Source organism: Urocitellus parryii, chromosome 8 (assembly GCF_045843805.1).
Source record: "Urocitellus parryii isolate mUroPar1 chromosome 8, mUroPar1.hap1, whole genome shotgun sequence".
Classification (NCBI taxonomy): domain Eukaryota; kingdom Metazoa; phylum Chordata; class Mammalia; order Rodentia; family Sciuridae; genus Urocitellus; species Urocitellus parryii.
Genome location: NC_135538.1, coordinates 25,792,399 through 25,810,872, shown reverse-complemented (window position 1 = coordinate 25,810,872; position 18,474 = coordinate 25,792,399). Strand labels below are relative to the sequence as shown.

Sequence of the window (18,474 nt, the reverse complement as noted above, 5' to 3'; positions counted from 1 at the left end):
GGCGGTGCGTGGACAATGCGAGTCAGGAAGTGCTCACCCCGCCCCTCCGCCCCGCGGCGGCTGCCCTTCGCGTTCCCCACGCCTAGTGGCGGGGACCGACCTGCGGGCCCTGCTCGTTGTCGTGCTAGAGACAGCCTGTGCTCCCGACTGCGAGGGTGCCCGGGTGTTGGGCTGTCGCAGCGCTCCCTTCCAATCTTGCCCTTAGTGCCCGCTCAGGCGAAGCCCTGTGGGTCCCGGGCCGGAGGAAGGAAAGAGCTGCCCAAGTTGAGAAGAATGATGGAATTGAAAAGTTAGGCACCAGTTCATTCAGTCCTGCGCTCCCCGCACCCCGTCTTTCTGCCCAGTGCAGGGGGAGACTTAGTTGCCAGCAAACCCAGGCTTGCTGCGTCGACTGCTGCAGGTGAAGAGGCCCTGAGACGTTTTTTTACATTAGGGTGTGTGTGTGTGTGTGTGTGTGTGTGTGTGTGTGTGTGTGTGTGTGTGCGCGCGCGCGCGCGCGCGCGCGCGCGCTCTCTTTAATTCTCTGGCTCGCTTGAGGAAGGAAGAGAATCTGAACTTGACTTCCGTTCCCAGCCTGGAGTTAAGAAAAAAAAATCATCCTCTATAGTTCGGCTTCACACTTTTAGAAAGAAGCCTGATAATCTTACGTGTGTGCTTGCATGCTCCCAATTGAGAGTACAAGCAGGGAATAGCCAAGATGTGACAGGATTTCGTTATAGGGTTCTGGGCAAACACTTATTTGGACAGTTCTTGTAACTCCTCTGGTCAGGCAGTGTTTCAGAGAAGAGCATGTAGGTATGTATGTTTTAGTGAATGCAGGTTAGGATCCTTTTATCTATCTTTGAGCACACAGCTTTCAGCTTTAGAAGCCATACTTTATGTAGATCACTTTTTAAAAAGGGCACCTGCACTTAAAAGAAGCCCACAGCGCTGAGAACACAGGAGGTTTAGTGTAACCTGTTACGAGGAGAACTGTAGGCCCCCTGCGCTGTCTGTGCAATTTTGAAGTAGGAAGGTTTGTTTCTTTATTTTTGGAGACAACTTAGCTCGTTTGTGAATGTTTGATAATACAACTTTTGGCCAGTCTGTATTCTCCATGTTCTGTTGTTTTTCTAACTCTAAACTTCATTTTGATATTAATGTGGCAGAAAGGAAGGTGCTTAGACTGGCTAAGACAGACTCTTGGCCTAGGCTTTTGGAGTTTTGTCATTTTGGGAAGATCAGTTTTTCTGAGACTCAATTTCTTCATCTATAACATTGAAAAAAATTTAATTGATCCCTCATAGGGTTATTGTGAGGCTCAGTGTTCCTCTATCAAGTCCTCAGTTCTTGTTATTTTAAAGGCTTGTTGTGTGTAATGAATTTAGTAAAGTCCCTCACAAATACTGTGAATAATAGCTCTTATTTATTCATTAAAAAAATGTTAACCACTTACAATGTTAGAGTACTGTGTTAAAAATGTAGGGGATACAATGGCAATCAACACTGGGTATCTTGGTCCTCATGGAGCTTGCATTCCTGCTCTGGTTTACCCCCCACCCCCACCCATTCCCGTGAAAGCTTCAGGTTGGCTCTTCCTCTTTTCTTGCTACAAAAGATGTGATCTCTTTAAAGTGGTTTGAGGAAGTTTTCTTCTTAAGTAGTTGTTACTTCTAGTTCAATAACATTAAATTGGTTATTTTGCCCGATATTACTCTTCTTTGAAGTGGTAAAGTCAAATTTAGCAGTATTGTATATATGTGTGAAGCTATCATTTTGTGTAGAAACTTGTTTTATTAAATAAATGGGGAAAAGAAGAAAAAGGCCAAATATTGCCATTATCAGGATCATAGAAGGTACAAACTTGTAGCAGTAAGCTGAATTTTATGATGCCCAGTTCTTGGTTGGTATATATGTGACATATCAGTGAATGATTCGCCTTAGTTTGAAGAACCTGTCAATATTTTCTGCATTCAGTGTTATCTGAACATGGATGCTGAGGCCTCCTATGTACAAAATCAATGAATAAGGAAATTGTAAATGCTTTTTAAAAATGTGTATGATGTAGGGTTATGGAAAGGAGGCGTTGGTTGAATTTTTACAGAAGGGGGCATCAGATTTGTAAACTCTCAGACTCAACCAAGGTCCAATTAGTTTTTGAAATTTAAAATTACTTGAATTGAGGGCTGGGGATGTGGCTCAAGCGGTAGCGCACTCACCTGGCATGTGTGCAGCCTGGGTTCGATCCTCAGCACCACATACAAACAAAGATGTTGTGTCCACCAAAAACTAAAAAATAAATATTAAAATCCCCCCTCTCTCTCTTTAAAAAAAATTACTTGAATTGAGCTATTTTTAGTATTTCTAAATAACAACTAATGTAACTATAACACTAGATTTTGTGATTATGAAAATTATGAATAAGTTATTTCAAGGAAGTAGTAAATTTATATTGTTAAAACTTCTAAATGGTTTATTCTCATTGATGACTAGTTTTATCTACATCTGCAAACGTGCAAATTTAATGACTTAAAGATAATAGTTTTTATTTGTAGTTGTTTAGAATTTATAGGATGGTTTAATGTCTTGTAGCTTTTGAACAGTGTGGCTATCAGAACATTGTAACATTAGCCTTTAGTTGTTCCTTCTTTACAAAAGAAGTTACTAACTAGGGAAAGCTTGCAGAGGCTCTGGCATGGTTGGAATTCAAGTTGAACTGGTTGCTGTCGTGCATTTGAACAAGTAATAGAATATTAAATGTAAAGATATCATACCTCTAATAACAAATTTGTTGGATATAAGTTTGAGATACTAGTTTATGAAACATTTTCAGGGGCTGGAATACAAATTAAGGAAACCTCCTCCTACATAGTAAACATGTGTCTACCCATATTGTAGCATTTCTATTGTAGGTGGACAAGGTTTGCCAACCATTATTTTTAGGATCTAGTAATCATGCAATAGGTTATAATGGTGTACTTTCATTCTGAAATTCTAGTTCCTTTAGGCCTTTCTTTTCTGCTTTAGGCCTAAAACTGTATGAAACCTTGATCATTGTGTATCTAGTTTTCATTGGGCCTGGATCCCAAGTATTTTATGAATTCCTGTTTTGTGGCTGAGCATGGTTCACCATGGCACTCATTCCTGACTGCCCCTGGAATCCTTGGCTGGTTCTGCCTCAAGTTATTCAACAACTCTTTTCTAGTAAATGGAATTAGTGATTGGACTTGCATTTGGTAGACCTAAAAGTGACCTTGGTCAAATAATTTAACTTCTCTGAGCTGTACTTTCTGTATGTGTAAAATGAGATAGTACATACCCATACATAGCAACCTATCTGTATCTATTATATGTAATAGATACACTAGGACAGTGTAATACTTAAAATATGAGCTTATAAAATATTAGCTGTTTGTTTCAGATCCTAGAAATAATTTCTGAGACAGATATGTATGTGCAGGAAGTTTGTCAGAGAGTGCTCCTGACTAGTAGGAGAGGGGAAGAAGTAGATTTCAACAGAGGGAAGAGTTGAACTGTGATACACTGGTAGAGGAGGGAAAGCTCTGGTCTTGGATAGTCCATCAGAGTATATCACCTCAAGACACTGACTGGTTATTTGGCCTTGGGCTGCCCTCTAGAAGGGGGGGATATGACCTTGGGGGTGGCATTTTTTTCGATTGGAGATCCTTTGTACAAAGGGACTCTTAACTCCCCTAGTATTACTGGTTTCTTTACTTAGATTGCCAGTTACCACTCATGTAAAATGCAGATGTGGTATAAATATTTCTCACTAACATCTGAATAGGCTTTGTGGGCCAGAGTGGGAGTTAAACACCATTATACCATTGTTTCCTTGGGAAATTGTGTACTGAATCCCATACGTTCTGTTTGCAAGTAGATTTCTTTTGGAATACCACCTGTTCCCTATGAAGATTTCAATTTTGTTGGGTATTGAGACCACTAAGTATACGTTTTATAACTCCATACATAAAATATATAAAGAGTCTCATTTTAGGTGTTTACATTAGTTCTTATTACACGTATAAATTAGCAGTATCCATTAGAAGGAAAATAAGGCGTGTTTGCCTACTGTTTATTTTTATATTAAAGAATATCTATTGAGGATCTAAGAAATATGTAGGGCAGTATTATTATCTTGCAAGCATTTTCTTGCTTCATCTAGAAATTGGTGTTGCTAGGACTTTAAAAATATGTGCTGCTTTTGGACATTGTCTTTTGAAATTCACCTTTGCAGTGGAGCTGCAAAGGGACTGTGCAGGCAAAAACAACAACAACAAAAAGAAAAGGTAAGGCCTTAGAAAATACTGCCTCATCCATCATAGATTCTTCCTGTGGATTTATGTATGTTATAGTGAAGAATTGTTCAGTGTTTCACTAATGGTGCTTTATGCACAGTCTGTTCTTTATTTCTTTACTTGTTATACGACCTGTGCTTCAGTTCCAGTAGTAACTAAACCTTCAATGTAAACTTTCCTGTAAGTCTGAGAATATATATCATTCTTCAGAAAATTGAAAACAGCAGATAAAACTGAGAAATCTCTTGCCACTTAACCCTCCTGAATTTACTTCAGATTTTAGCTATGGACAATATAATTAAGGAACTTGAGGGTAACAGAAGGAGATTTGTTTTTTCTTTTTTGGCAGTGCTGAGGATTGAACTCTGGGCCTTGCACATAATAGGCAAGTGCTGTATCCCTGAGCTATATCCCTAGCCCAGAAGGAACATTTTAAGGGGAAAAAAGATCTGTCCTAACTGATTTTGATCACCAAATCTTCGGCGTTCATAAGAGTCTTATATAGTTGAAAATATTGTGTTTTTTAAATTATTTTTCCAAGGATAAAATGAGCATTTGCAGAAACTCTTTAAAAAAGCCAAGTTTTAAAAAAAAAATTTCTAGTTAAACATACAATCTCACCACTTTGAGATCCCCATTATTAACATTTTGATATGTATTCTTTTTTTAAAAAAAAGAGAGAATTTTAATATTTATTTTTTAGTTTTCGGCGAACACTACATCTTTGTATGTGGTGCTGAGGATTGAACCCGGGCCGCACGCATGCCAGGCAAGCGCGCTACCACTTGAGCCATATCCCCAGCCCCTTGATATGTATTCTTGTAGCCTTCTAAAATTTTTTCATATTCAGTGCCTTGTAAGGGCCTGTTTTATGGATGACATTTTCTCATAGCATCCTCACAGGGAAGAATAGGTAGAAGGGGCGTATTTTATTCCTCATTAATGTCCTTTTTAAAAATAAGGGCGTTAATCCCATCGATGAAGGCAGAGCCCATATGGCCTAATAACCTCTTGAAGGCCATCCCTTTAATATGCATTGGGTATTAAGTTCAACATGAGTTTTGGATGGGCACAAACTTTTGGACCATAGGCCTTCCTTAAATTCTTATCAGGATTTGTGCAAAAGATACACATTTTTTATGCATTTTAATACATACTGACATATTGCACTAGAAAGGTTGTACTGGTTTAAAAGTACTCTGTAGAGTGACTTTTCCCCATGGCTTCACTGGGCTCTGGTTCTTGTTATTTTAAAGGCATGCTGGAGGATTGTTGGCACCCCCAAATAGTTCAGCAACAGGAGGGCCCTGTTTGGATCTAGATTCTGCAGCAGATGCTGTCATAGTTTTATTTCTGCTGGGGACTTATATGGTATTCAGGGATTTGGTAGTCTGCAGGGATTCAACAAATTATCTAATAATGATGAATGATATTTTGGTAACTAGTAAAAGAGTTAGTGAAGAATTAGTATTGCTTACTATGTTTGAATTTGCCATAGCACAGGCATAGGCCTTTGAAATTTTGTCTTATATCATTTTAATCTTATGAAGTAAGGCCTAGAGTTTTTTAAAGTGTAGTAAACATGGATTTTTAAACAGAGCTGGGTATAGAGCTAAGTGCCACAGTTTTAGTAAAAAGTGACTTTAGGGCAAAAACCTTTCTTAACCTCCATTTTCTAAGTGCAAACCTTTCGGGTGTTTTTGAAGGAAAACAGTCTACGTGAAAGATCTTGGCAAGGGCCTGGAACATAGTGGCACTATCAACAATAGCTTTATAAGTTTGTGGTTTGTTCAGCCTTATCCAAGTATAAAACTTCCAAGTTGTCATGCTCTTAAGAACAGATACTGAGGCATTAAGAAGGTGGTTGAGGGTTTCCTTAGTATAAATGTAAAGACTACTCTGGCGTCATACAGATTTTTATTCAGGAAGTGCTTTGAAGGTAAGTAATCTGCTTTTCTTCCCCTTTCATCTCTCTCTGATCATGGTTTAGCTGGAAAAAATCAGATGTTGAATGAAAAAGAAAAAGGTGATAAACAACATGCAAAAATGGTTATATTTTCCTTCTATCAAAATAAATACAAGTAGGTTATTACATGTACTACACATGGGCAGCTGTGAAGTAAGAAGCAGGAACGTGAGATAGTAGAATGTTGGATTAAATTTAGAGATTGAATTTGAAGATGGAGGAGTAAAGTTGAGTATGTGGAATTGATGAATAATTGAAAGGAAGCAAAGAGCCCAGGGTATCCTTTAGGATCAGATCAGCCAGGGCTTGAGAATTGCCTGAAAAACCCTTTTTTTCCTCTCCAGGCAACAAGTGGAGAATTCATTCATTATTTCCTCATTCCTTTGCTCATTGTTTTGTTTTCTCTGCACTCATTCATTTACTGAACATTTATTATGTGCTTATTGTCTACCATGACTGAAAGTATATAATATAGAATTATACTTGGAGGCATCAGAATCCACACCCTTCAAGTATAATTCATAGTGAAGCTAGCAGAGAGACCTGTAAATACCAGGGGCCATGAAAAATGTGCTATGGGTGCTTAGCAGAAAAACGATTTTCTAGAGGAAAAGAGTTGAGTACTGAAGAAAGAGAGGTGGTAAATTCTGAAGGCTGAAGAAGAATATTTCAGGCAGGAGTGGGAAAGGGCCTTCCTTGCTCTAGTTGCTGCCAGGAGTTTGATATGGCTGTTCTAAGGTGCATTGGTAGCAACTCCAACAGGCCTGGGGCTGGACATTCAAACAAGTTGTTTTGTAGTCAGTGAAGAACCAGACACTATCCACCAAGCTTTGTTGGGGGACATGATCAGCTGAATCTGCAAAATGGGATACTCATAGGAAGTTGATAAGCTTGTTTACACTGTTGTACATTTTAACAGGATGGTTATATTTTGATATAGCTAGTCAGAAATTGGAGGTTGAACTTGCCATAGGCCCTTGATTGTGATTTTTCCAGTGGAAGCAGTGGACACATGGCACACACACTGTTTTTCTGCCCAGGAGGATGACAGTGTCATAGCACCCAGTCTTAATTGTGGGAACTAGCAGCGCTGTGCTTTCTGAGCCATGGGAGGTTAGCTAATTGAGGTTAACTTCAAAAAACTAAATGCTAGGAGGGAGAGTTGGGACCATCTGAGCAGATGGGTTTACTCTAGAGGGAGGGAATTGTCCCTAAGGTTTTTTTTTTTTTTTTTCATCTTGGTAGCAAGTGTATATCTCTGTATCTGGTTGGACTAATTTTTTATTTTATTTTTATCATCTTTTAATTTTAAAGCAAACTCTTGTGACAGGCAGTGTCATTATTTTGCACAAAGTGACTGTGTATTTTAGTTCTGTTTATTTCAAAAGTTTTGAATTTTTCTGTGGTTGGCAAAATAGCATTTTGCTCTATTTAATCGACAAGATAGTTTAGCTTGATTGTCCTTGAGCTTTTTTAAACTGGCAAAGAGTAGTGTTTCTAACACTTAAAATTTATATGTTGTCTGTCAGGAGTAGAAAGGGAAAGTACTTAGGATAATACTTGAAAATAGTCTGGGTTAGAAACAAGAAGAAAAGTTATTTAAAGAAAAGTGAGAAAAACGAAGACTTAAAAGAGGAAGTGTTAAATGTTAATCATATAATTGATTAAGCTGCATTTAATAAGAAAACATGATTCTGATGTAGGGGCATAATACAGTGCATTTCATAGATTTATATTGCTGGAAAGGAAAAACTTTTGCTCTGCCCTCTTAGGCTCTGTATTTGAGGGCCTGAAAATTGATAAAAAATAGATTAGCAAGAGAAAGGACATTTCATCAGAGAAAAAACTTGACTCAAAGGTGCTTAGAATTTGGGGCTTCTATACCAGTTTAATGGAAAAAGATGGGGGAACAAGTACTTACAGGAAAACAAATGATTTTTTTTGAATGAGCTTTTAGGAGAATAGATGGATATATAATAGTTTTGTGATAATGTCTGTTTGATGTGGAGACTAGTCATTTCTGGTAATAAGAGTCAGTTCTGGAGTGAGATTAAATCTTAGAGGGGTTTTGATTTGCATTTCTCTAATTGCTAGTGATGGTGAACATTTTTTCATGTTTGTTGATTGTACATCATCTTCTGAGAAGTGTCTCTTCAGGTCCTTGGCCCATTTATTGATTGAGTTATTTTTTATTTTATTTTTTTTGGTGTCTAGCTTTTTTGAGTTCTTTATATACCCTAGTGAATAGTGCTGTATCTGATGTGTGAAGGGTAAAGATTTGCTCCCAAGTATGTAGGCTCTCTATTCACCTCACAGATTTTTTTTTTCTGAGAAGAAACTTTTTTAGTTTGAGTCCATCCTATTTATTGATTCATTCAGAATGGCAGCTGTTATGCATACAAACAACAATAAGTGTTGGCGAGGATGTGGGGAAAAAGGTACACTTATACACTGCTGATGGGACTGCAAATTGGTGCAGCCAATATGGAAAGCAGTATGGTGATTTCTTGGAAAATTGGGAATGGAACCGCCATTTGACCCAGCTATCCCTCTCCTTGGTCTATACCCAAAGGACTTAAAAACAGCATACTACAGGGACACAGGCACAATTCACAATAGCTAAATTGTGGAACCAACCTAGATGCCCTTCAGTAGAAGAATGGATAAATAAAATGTGGCATATATATACAATGGAATATTCCTCATCATAAAAGAGAATAAAATCATGACATTTGCAGGTAAATGGATGGAGTAAGAGAAGATAATGCTAAGTGTGGTTAGCCAATCCCCAAAAAACAAATGCCGAATGTTTTCTTTGATATAAGGAAGCTGATTGATAGTGGGATAGGGAGAAGGGAGCATGGGAGGAATAGAACTCTAGATAGGGCAGAGAGGTGGAAGGAGAAGGGAGGGGGCATGGGGAAATTAATGATGGTTGAATATGATAATCATTATTATCCAAAGTACATGTATTAAGACACAAATTGGTGTGAGTATACTATATATACAACCAGAGATATGAAAAATTGAGCTCTATATATGTAATAAGAATTGTAATGCATTCTGCTGTTGTGTGTGTGTGGAGATATATATATATATATATATATATATATATAGAGAGAGAGAGAGAGAGAGAGAGAATATCAGTCTTTCCTGGTTGCTCTCGGGGAGGGGATTTATGATAATTGAGTTCTTTGGGAAGGTTCTGCTTTTAGACAAGAAATTTCAGCTCAAAATAATTTCTGTACCATAATGGCATATTGTGAGTCCCTTCAATAAATATTGCCACACCCCCAAAAGAGCAATTACAGAGTCAGATAGCAAAAGGTGGCCCGTATGTTATATTTCTGTTATTTCATTTTATTGGGAATTCATTAGAAATAGAATGCCTTGAGGCATATGCCTATAACAAAACTGATCAAGAGCACACATTTAGGCAAAAGTTAGCTGTGTATTGGATTTCTCTTGTAAGTTAAGGAGATGTATTTTTCCTTAGGGGTAAGCATAAGTTTGATTATACTTTAGATCATGTCCCTTCAAGTTATAGAAACATTTCAGGAGAGTCTTTCTATACTAATGTAGAAATTGAATCACAAACTTTGTTTTATGTTTCTAAATGAGCACTCCTGAATATGATGATAGGATATTTAATAGAACTCTATTGTAAAACAACTTGCTATGCCTAACACAACTCAGTGTCTGGGCAGAAATGGAACCCAGGGAATATACAGAATCAAGTTCTTGCTGTTTTTGATTGGTAGCAGATATGGCCTGTAATCAGAGAAGCTTGAGTGTGGGATAGTTGGTGATGGGTGTTAATGAACAGATATAGACAGCACCAAGAAGTGATGCCAGAAATCATGGAGAGAGGCTGGCATTGAGAAATAGAAGTGCCCTTCAGTGGTAGAGGCAGAAATGTGAATATCCAACACAGGGTAACTTAGTGACTTCTTTCAGTTTCCAATTCCTCCTGTCTGTTCTTATCTTGCAGGGCTTACATACTAAAGTAACTTTAGCTCTATAATGATAAGATTCCATTATATTAGGCTATTAGTTTTAGAGTAAAGATGCTGTGTTGCAGTACAGGAGCAAATTAAGTAAGATTTTATATATTTAATTGTAGATGGACACAATACCTTTTTTAATTTATTTATCTTTTTATGTAGTGCTGAGGATCAAACCTAGAGCCTCACACATGCTAGGCAAGTGTTCTACCACTGAGCCACAACCTCAATCTGTGTAAGATTCTTGATGATAAGTATATTAGGACTGTAGAACTCAGGGAAGCTGCATAAAGGAGAAGCAGTGTCAGGAACAATGAAGGTACCACAACTCTGTTTTCTAAGTGCTTACTAGAAGCCAGGTGCAGTACCCTACAATCTATGTTTGCTTGTTTGTTTTTGTGGGGATTGAACCCAGTGTTTCTTTACCACTGAGATATATCCCCAGCAGCACACCTCGCTCCCCAGTCTTTTTTAGTTTCTGAGACAGGTCTTGCTAAGTTGCTTAGGACCTCTCTAAATTGCTGGCCTCAAACTTATGAACCTCCTGGCTCAGCTTCACAAGTCACTGGGATTACAGGTATAATTTTAGGTGTGTGCCCCATGCCCAGCTCCTGCATTTGAGGATGCCAAGTATCAGGGGTTGGCCTTCTTTCCTTCTTGCAGAAAAGGTATGTTTGAGTGAAGAGAAACGTATCTAATCCTTATGCCAAAATTGGGTTCATCTTGACCACCTTTATAATGCATAAATAATGCAAAACTATATGCAGGCTTTTCAGGTAGAGGACTTAAGTTCAGTATAAAAACATTTAAAGAAGCAGTATGTGTGTTTATATTGCTTTTAAAAGAATTCATGCTTATTCTGATAGTTAGACTGAAATTAAATTTATAAGGCAGTACTTTGTCTAAGGAAGTACTCATGCATTGTACCCATTTATCTTATTCCTTCTCTGTACTATAGAAGGAATTCCTGGATTTGGCAGTTTGGAGATTGTGAATGTTTGAGCTGGCACTTCTGTTCTTAATGGACTAGAGTTCATCAGTAGGACATGAGTCTCTTCTTGAATGTAAATTCCTAAAAGTGGGATCACTGGTTAGATATGTATTGCCAAACCTATCTTCAGAAAGGGTTTGCCTGTACACTAACACTGTGCCTGTTTATACTAACACTGGCAATGTAAGGAGTGCTCTTTTCCTTCCTTAGTACTGGAGACTTAACCCAGGGCCTTGCACATGTTAGTTAAGCATCCTACCACTGAGCCACACTCCGAGCTTATGGAGTGCTCATTCACATTCCCTGATGTAAATTTTCATTGCCATTTTTATCTTGCCAGATAGAAAAAAATGGTCTCGCTTTGATATTTTTTTTTTTTAAAGAGAGAGTGAGAGAGGAGAGAGAGAGAGAGAGAGAGAGAGAGAGAGAGAGAGAGAGAGAGAGAGAGAGAGAGAGAATTTTTTAATATTTATTTTTTAGTTCTCGGCGGACACAACATCTTTGTTGGTATGTGGTGCTGAGGATCGAACCCGGGCCGCACGCATGCCAGGCGAGCGCGCTACCACTTGAGCCACATCCCCAGCCCTCGCTTTGATATTTTTATTTGAGTTTTAGAATTCTCAGTAAGTAAATATCTTTTTCTGTGTATACTGATTATTTGTATATTTTTGTATATTTGTACATTTTATTATTTGTGATCTTTGTACATTTTACTAATAAGATATTTGTTTTCTTTTTGATTTGCATGAAGTGTTTGTACATTCAGGATAATCTTTGGCATATGTTTTCCCTAGATTATTGTCTTGCAGCTTTATTTAAGGTGGTCCTTGCTGACTAGAAATGTTTTTATTATTATAACATCTACACAGAACTAGAACTTTAGTTAAGGTAGGGGAGAGTGGAAAAATTTGTGAAGTTACTTGTGGGCAGAATGTTTTGAGCATGGCATAGGGTTAGCGTATATTTCATTTGAATATCAGTCACAGTAATGCTGTTACATTTGTAAGGTTCTATTTTTCTTTTTTCCAGTTTGGGAGGTTCTGTTTGCAGTTGATTGCAATTCTTGCTGCTCTCCCTGACCTCTCCTATGTCTCTGGCCACTACTGTCTAGTAGACAGCTGAGCTCCAGTGTTCAACACCTGTCTCTTTCACATTTCTAAAATCCCTGCAGTTTTTATACCAGCTCAGTAGGACTTTGAAACTTGAAGATAAAGGCCCATTATGTACTTGTTATCGCCAGTTCTTAAGAACCAAACTGCAAACTGAGATCTCTTAAGGCTAAATTGCCCCTATCTTGCTTGTGATAACAGACTTAAATGCCAAGTCAGAAGAAAGTTCTCATTTTTCTCATTTTGGCACTTGAACTGAAATTACATGTGTATGCTAATAAAATGAGAACATAGCACTCAATCGAAGTAAGAGTTTATTCACATACCGTGCATCACGCTGATCCAGGCAGCCCTTGTACCTTCTCAAATATCTGTGATTTGGAAAAGGTTCCCATGCTTACTGCTTGTTCAAAAGAGTGTAAGATTTGGAAGGCATAGGCCAGAGCTATAGAACTGGCTATGCCATCTTGCAAGTCCACTGAACCTTTCCCAGTCCAAGTTTATCTGGAGAAAGTGAAGATATCATGGTATTGTTTGTGACAAAGTCTGCAAATCATAGTGCAGTTTGAAAAAGCAAATACTTGTGCAGTGATTTGGGGTTTTTTAATACAGGTTTTGGGGATCTCAGTTTGTGATGTAGTGTGGCTGCTTCCCAATTAGGGATTATTTTTAATTGGAAGAACCAGGTAGACCTTGGCTTACTTACTCCCTTGGTTTGCAGTAAATGTTGATCTTCCAAAATCTATATTCTGCTTCTTGTGGGTAGCCTTTTTTTTTTTTTTTCTTGGCAAGGCTGGATCTGGGAGCCCTTCCTGTGTGGTTTTTACTGGAAAATCTTCAGTGTTTGTTTGATTACTATTTTCAGTGAAAGTCCAGTTCCTTAAGTGAGCCCTTCCAGAGTTACTTCAAGGGACCTTCCCAACCCCACAGTAGGGAAGGACTGTGGCACTGGGCCATAAGGAGAGTTCGTTCACTTGTGAATACAGGTATAGATGAGTATAGCTGATTTGGGGATTGTTTCCTTGTGACCTGTGAATCATCGCATCCCCAGGCTTTCCTTGGCTTCATTTTAACAGCATAGTTCACTTTGATTATAACTATTGCATGTTGTACTGCATGATTTACCATTGTGACTGGATTTGTAGTTATGCATTGCATAGTTTATATGTTGATTCACTTCAGGCCTTTTTGCTTTCTGCTCTTTACCTGCCTCTAGGGTCATATGCAATTGGAGTTTAAGTGTTGATATAAAATATTTTGAAATGGTCATAGGACTTTCATTTTGTTTCCTTATATCCCATTTAATAATTTTAAATTAGGTTATAGAATTGTGCATTTACCAAACTATATTGTGGATTTTATCAAATCAGTTTCTATGGGCATGAGATACTTGTTACATATATGTATTCATATGTATATGTGGAATCACTTTATTTCTTAGGATTGGGTTGACAAAAAATTTTCTAAGCTTCATGCTTGAGATTCAGATTTGAAATTTTTGACTTTGGAGCAATCACTTTTTCTCCTAACATTTTTTACTCTTCTATGAGATATGTGATCTGAAGATGACTTGGAAACATTTTAAAAGAATTAATTTGAAATGTTTTATTCTCTTGAATTTGGAAATACTAGTTAGAATTCATTTAGAATGTAATTGTATAAACTTTTAATATATAATATGACAAATTCTCTTATGCCAAAAAGAAATTTCTAGATTTTTTGGTAACTCTTTTGCAAATGGGAGATTATTTTTTCCTCTAGTTTGAAATGAATGGTTTTGAGTCTTTGACAATGGCCATAGTGGGCTGGGAATGTAGCTCAGTGCCAGGTTGGTTGCCTCACATTTATGTATGTGTAAACTGAAGAAGGACTTCTAGAATGGAAGAGTAAGGACTTCCAGAAATCTACTCGTCCATAAAAGTAACAAGAACACTGGCAAACCCATCTAGCATGTGTGAGGAGCTGGGTTCAATCTCTAATACTGCCAAAAAAAAAGAAAATCCAAAACCTAGAAACATCCATAGTACAAAATTACATCTGGGTTCCACATGAGCTGGTAATTGGATAAGGAATGGATATCTACTTATAATAATATCACTAGCTTAAAATATCAAAGTATAGTCTAGAATTTGGAGTTTCCTTAGAAAATTTTGTGAACTCTTTTCTTAAAAACAAGTTGTATTATAGCAAGCTGATTTGAGAGAGTATATGTGGTGAACTGCTAGGCTAAGACATAATCATGACTGAATCTTGGGTCGTTTTCATTTTTATTGAAGTGTGTAATGAGACTTAGACATGCCTTCTTCTTTGACAAGTCTTTCCTTGTTGCAACAGATTTAACTTGCTTGTTGGTTGCTGATGTAGCATTTCAGAAATAGTCTGTGAAGAGTGGCCCCAGGCAAAGGCTTGTCTTTTTTTCCCTAGATCCCAGCAAAATGATGTTAGGGTGATCACTAAAAAGCTTTTACTAGATTATTTTCGAGGCAAAGCAAGGGAGCAAAAAGTGTATCATTTCAGAGAGTTCAGCAGGGCAGAATATGCATGTGGAAAACAAGGGGTATAAAGATGTAGTTTCTTTTAGGGATAAGTAGGGTATGGAAATGAATTTAGCTACCTGTGCTGAGGCTATGTTGATTTAAATATAGTAGTCTTAAAATCATATTGGGAGTTGGTGTGTTAACCTAATCCATTGACCCGGTTCAGGCAAAGCAGGCTCACCTTCTGATACTCGGTCTCTGCTAATTTAAAATTCTCAATTCCAAGAGAATGGTGTTTCTTGACTAAAAGTTGCTTTATTTTCTCATTGAATGATAGTGAGCCTTTGCTCATAACTTTCCCCTGCTCTTTTTGAGTTTAGCAGTTTTTTAGAGTAGGTTTGCCTCATTGTCTGTTTTTATGTAGTGCAAAGTTTAGGATTAGGAAACCTTTATGCTTTAATTGGGCTTAAATACTTCTTTAATTAAATTAATTTAATTTATCTTATACCTAGTTTTTAAGTAAGTTTGAGTATTAACATGAGCATTGAACATTTTGAGTAAGGCCCTGTTCTCAATTATAGAACTTTGTACAGTGATATGTTTACGCAAGTTATTGGTCTTTGTCTCTGATTCTTTTTTTAATTTATTTTTTTGTGGTGCTGGGGATGGAACCCAGGGTCTTGAGCCTGCCAGGCAAGTACTCTACCACTGAGCTAGATCTCTAGTTCTATTCAATGCTATTTATCCCATTTATGTGCTATGTGGATGGAAGCCACTTACAGCTGAATGACCTTGGGCATATCACTAAAGGAGTGTGTGCTCAGAAAGTGTTTGTAGAATCTGAGTTTAGGGATTGCTGTATTCTATTTATGGAACTTTGGTATTTTAAAGAAACATTCAGGAAAAACTACAAACTATTGTCTTTATACTGACACTCAGCCTAAAGCAGGCATACCTTGGGTCCCTGTCCTTTTGGGTCTTGATATAGCTTCTGTTAGACTAGAAAATATGAATTTTCTGCCTTATGGGCATTATTGAAGTGGATTTCTTATTGTCAAAGTGTTGAATCCAGAGTAGAAATAAAAAATAGGTAAAATAGAAGTGTTCTATTTAGTTTGAATTTGTGGCTGGATAGGTTTGTGGGTTTTAATTGAAAGTTAAAAAAAAAGTGGATCTAGGAGAATAGACTGAATATATTGAGAGAACATTAAAAGTTCAAGTTGTTAAATTTAGTTGAAGAGTTGGTTGGGGTTTTGTGGCCTTTTGTTTTTTAAATGTGAAGCATCCATATTTATTTGGTTAGAGTGGTTTGCCCGAGTAAAAACCATGTGTTTAAACCCTACTTTAAGCATACAAACATGTTTAACTGGACATAATCACAGTGTGTTCAATTTGCTGTCCACTTTATAGTAGTTTCTCACACTAAAATAATATAAGGGAGGTTAAAGTGAATCAGAGACTAAGGCAGATATGCTTAAGTGATCTTATTGTAGCTCCTATACTAATTAAAACAAGCTGAAAAAATATTTTTATAAGTACTAACTTTTCTTTATGTATAGAACTTAGTTTTATTTATTTATTTACTTTTGGATACTGGGGATTGAACCCAGGGGCACTCTACCACTGAGCCCTTTAAAAATATTTTATTTTGAGATGGAGTTGTTCAGTCCAGCCCCAAACATGTAATATCCTGCTTTAGTCGCCTTAATAGCTGGGATTATAGGTACATGCCATGGTGCCCCTGCTTTTTATTATCAGTAAAGAAAATGTCTCAAAAATATCTGAGAAAACCTAGTAAATTCTTTTTAAGGGCTGGGGAGGTAGCTCAGTGGTAGAGCATTTGTGTAGCATGTGTGAGGCCCTGGGTCCAATCCTCAGTATCACACAAACATAAAAGTCCTTTTTAGTTTTTGCCAAAAATGTTCTTACCAGTTAGTCAAGAAATGATTCTTAAATACCCTATGAATTTGAGGTGTGGTGTGGGGCACAGTTAGCTTCTATGCCCAGTTCTTCCCATTCTCATCTGATTTCTCCATTGATGTGACATAGAGGGGTCAAGGTTAAAGTAGAGACTTTGCATATGGCCTGGTGGGTGATCAGGTAGAAACACCAGCCTGGGCCTAGTTTTGGAACTCCTTGTACAAAACCTAGGGATGTGGGACTTTACTCTGTTTCTGAGGTTTCAGAATGTGTATATAACATGATCATAGTCTAGTCTTCAGAATACTGATCTGGTGGTAATCAAACTTTTTAAATTTATTTCCACTCTTGTATATTTTAAATAGTCACCATCTTGTTTTCAAAAGTTTATTAAATAGATGCAAAGGATACTGTTTCTGGTTTATTGTAAACTTTGTCATTTATGTATGTGTAAACTGAAGAAAAACTTCTAGAATGGAAGAGTGAGGACCTCCAGAAATCTACTTGTCCGTAAAAGCAACAAGAACACTGGCAAAAATTACAAAAACCACTTTTCAAAATTCTGGAAGTTAATTAGAGTTTTATAGTAACTCTAAGAGTGTTTGTTCACAAGAAATGGCTGAATCATAGCAAGAATGGTGAGCACTGTTGTGTTTTAACTTGACTTGTTTCTACCCCCTCTCCCTACCTCCGCGGTAGCTTTCAAAACTAGTGGACTAGTAAGTACTCATGGAGGGTGAAGAATAGGTTGGGAGTTTCCCCAAACCCCTAGCCCCAGAGAATTGTAACTATTTGACCTGTCCTGATGCTCCCTGGTAAAGCCTCATTTGTAAGGCAAGTCTGGTTGACCTGACTCACAGAGCTCTCTTACTGGTGAAAAGCCCTGTTTATTCACTTACTGGTAAAAAGCCCTATTCCTAGGCTAGAGCTTACTTAATGGTGAAAAGCCCTGTGGGGCCAACTTGCTAGCAGTAACATGTGGTGGAATGAAACTGCTCTAATGGCTACAAAATGAAAAAGAGAGGAAGAACCCAGGGTTTCAGTTCCCCTAAGGACCTGTGCCCCCAGTGACCTAAGATCTCCACACTAGGTCCTACCTCTTATAGTTTCTGCCACTTCTCAGTAGCACCAAGTTGAGGATATAGCCTTGGGGTTTATTCCAGATCCAAACTATGTTATGAAACAAATATTTAACCCTAAGACGAGTCTGGTAGTTTACTTTTATCTCTTAGAACAGGGTCCTTCTTAAAGAATAGCTATTATAAAAAAATTGCCCATATAAAATGTATTAGTGTCCTGGAAAGTTTGAAGACTCTTTTCTTAGGCAAGTGTCCATAAAAACCCACTAAGAGAACTGATTTCTTCATGATACTTTGAAATGTTTCCTACACGAAGTTTACAGTTTGAATTTTAAGGCATCCTGGAATGTACATAATATACTTTTTTGCATATTTCCTCATCTCTGATGACTTTTAATCAACTACCCAGAATATCCTCTATTTGACCATTTTATTTTGTCTTGATTTTTGGTGCTAGGGATTGAGCCCAGGGCAGTACATATTCTGAGTTTTATATTTTTTTGTTTTATATTCTTTTGTTTCAGTGTCTGACACAAAAAGGATAAAGTAAAACTACTAGACTGGCAAGGTTCAAAATCCTGTGTTACAGCAAAGAGGAGGATGCTCATTGTATTTGCATTGAGGTCAAGTGGG

General features: G+C 37.5%; 1 protein-coding gene across 1 annotated transcript in view; it reads left to right on the top strand.

Annotated features, from left to right (window-relative positions):
- Heca (hdc homolog, cell cycle regulator) overlaps positions 1 to 18,474 on the top strand; it is a 44,794-nt gene that overhangs the window by 530 nt on the left and 25,790 nt on the right. The window lies entirely within an intron of this gene.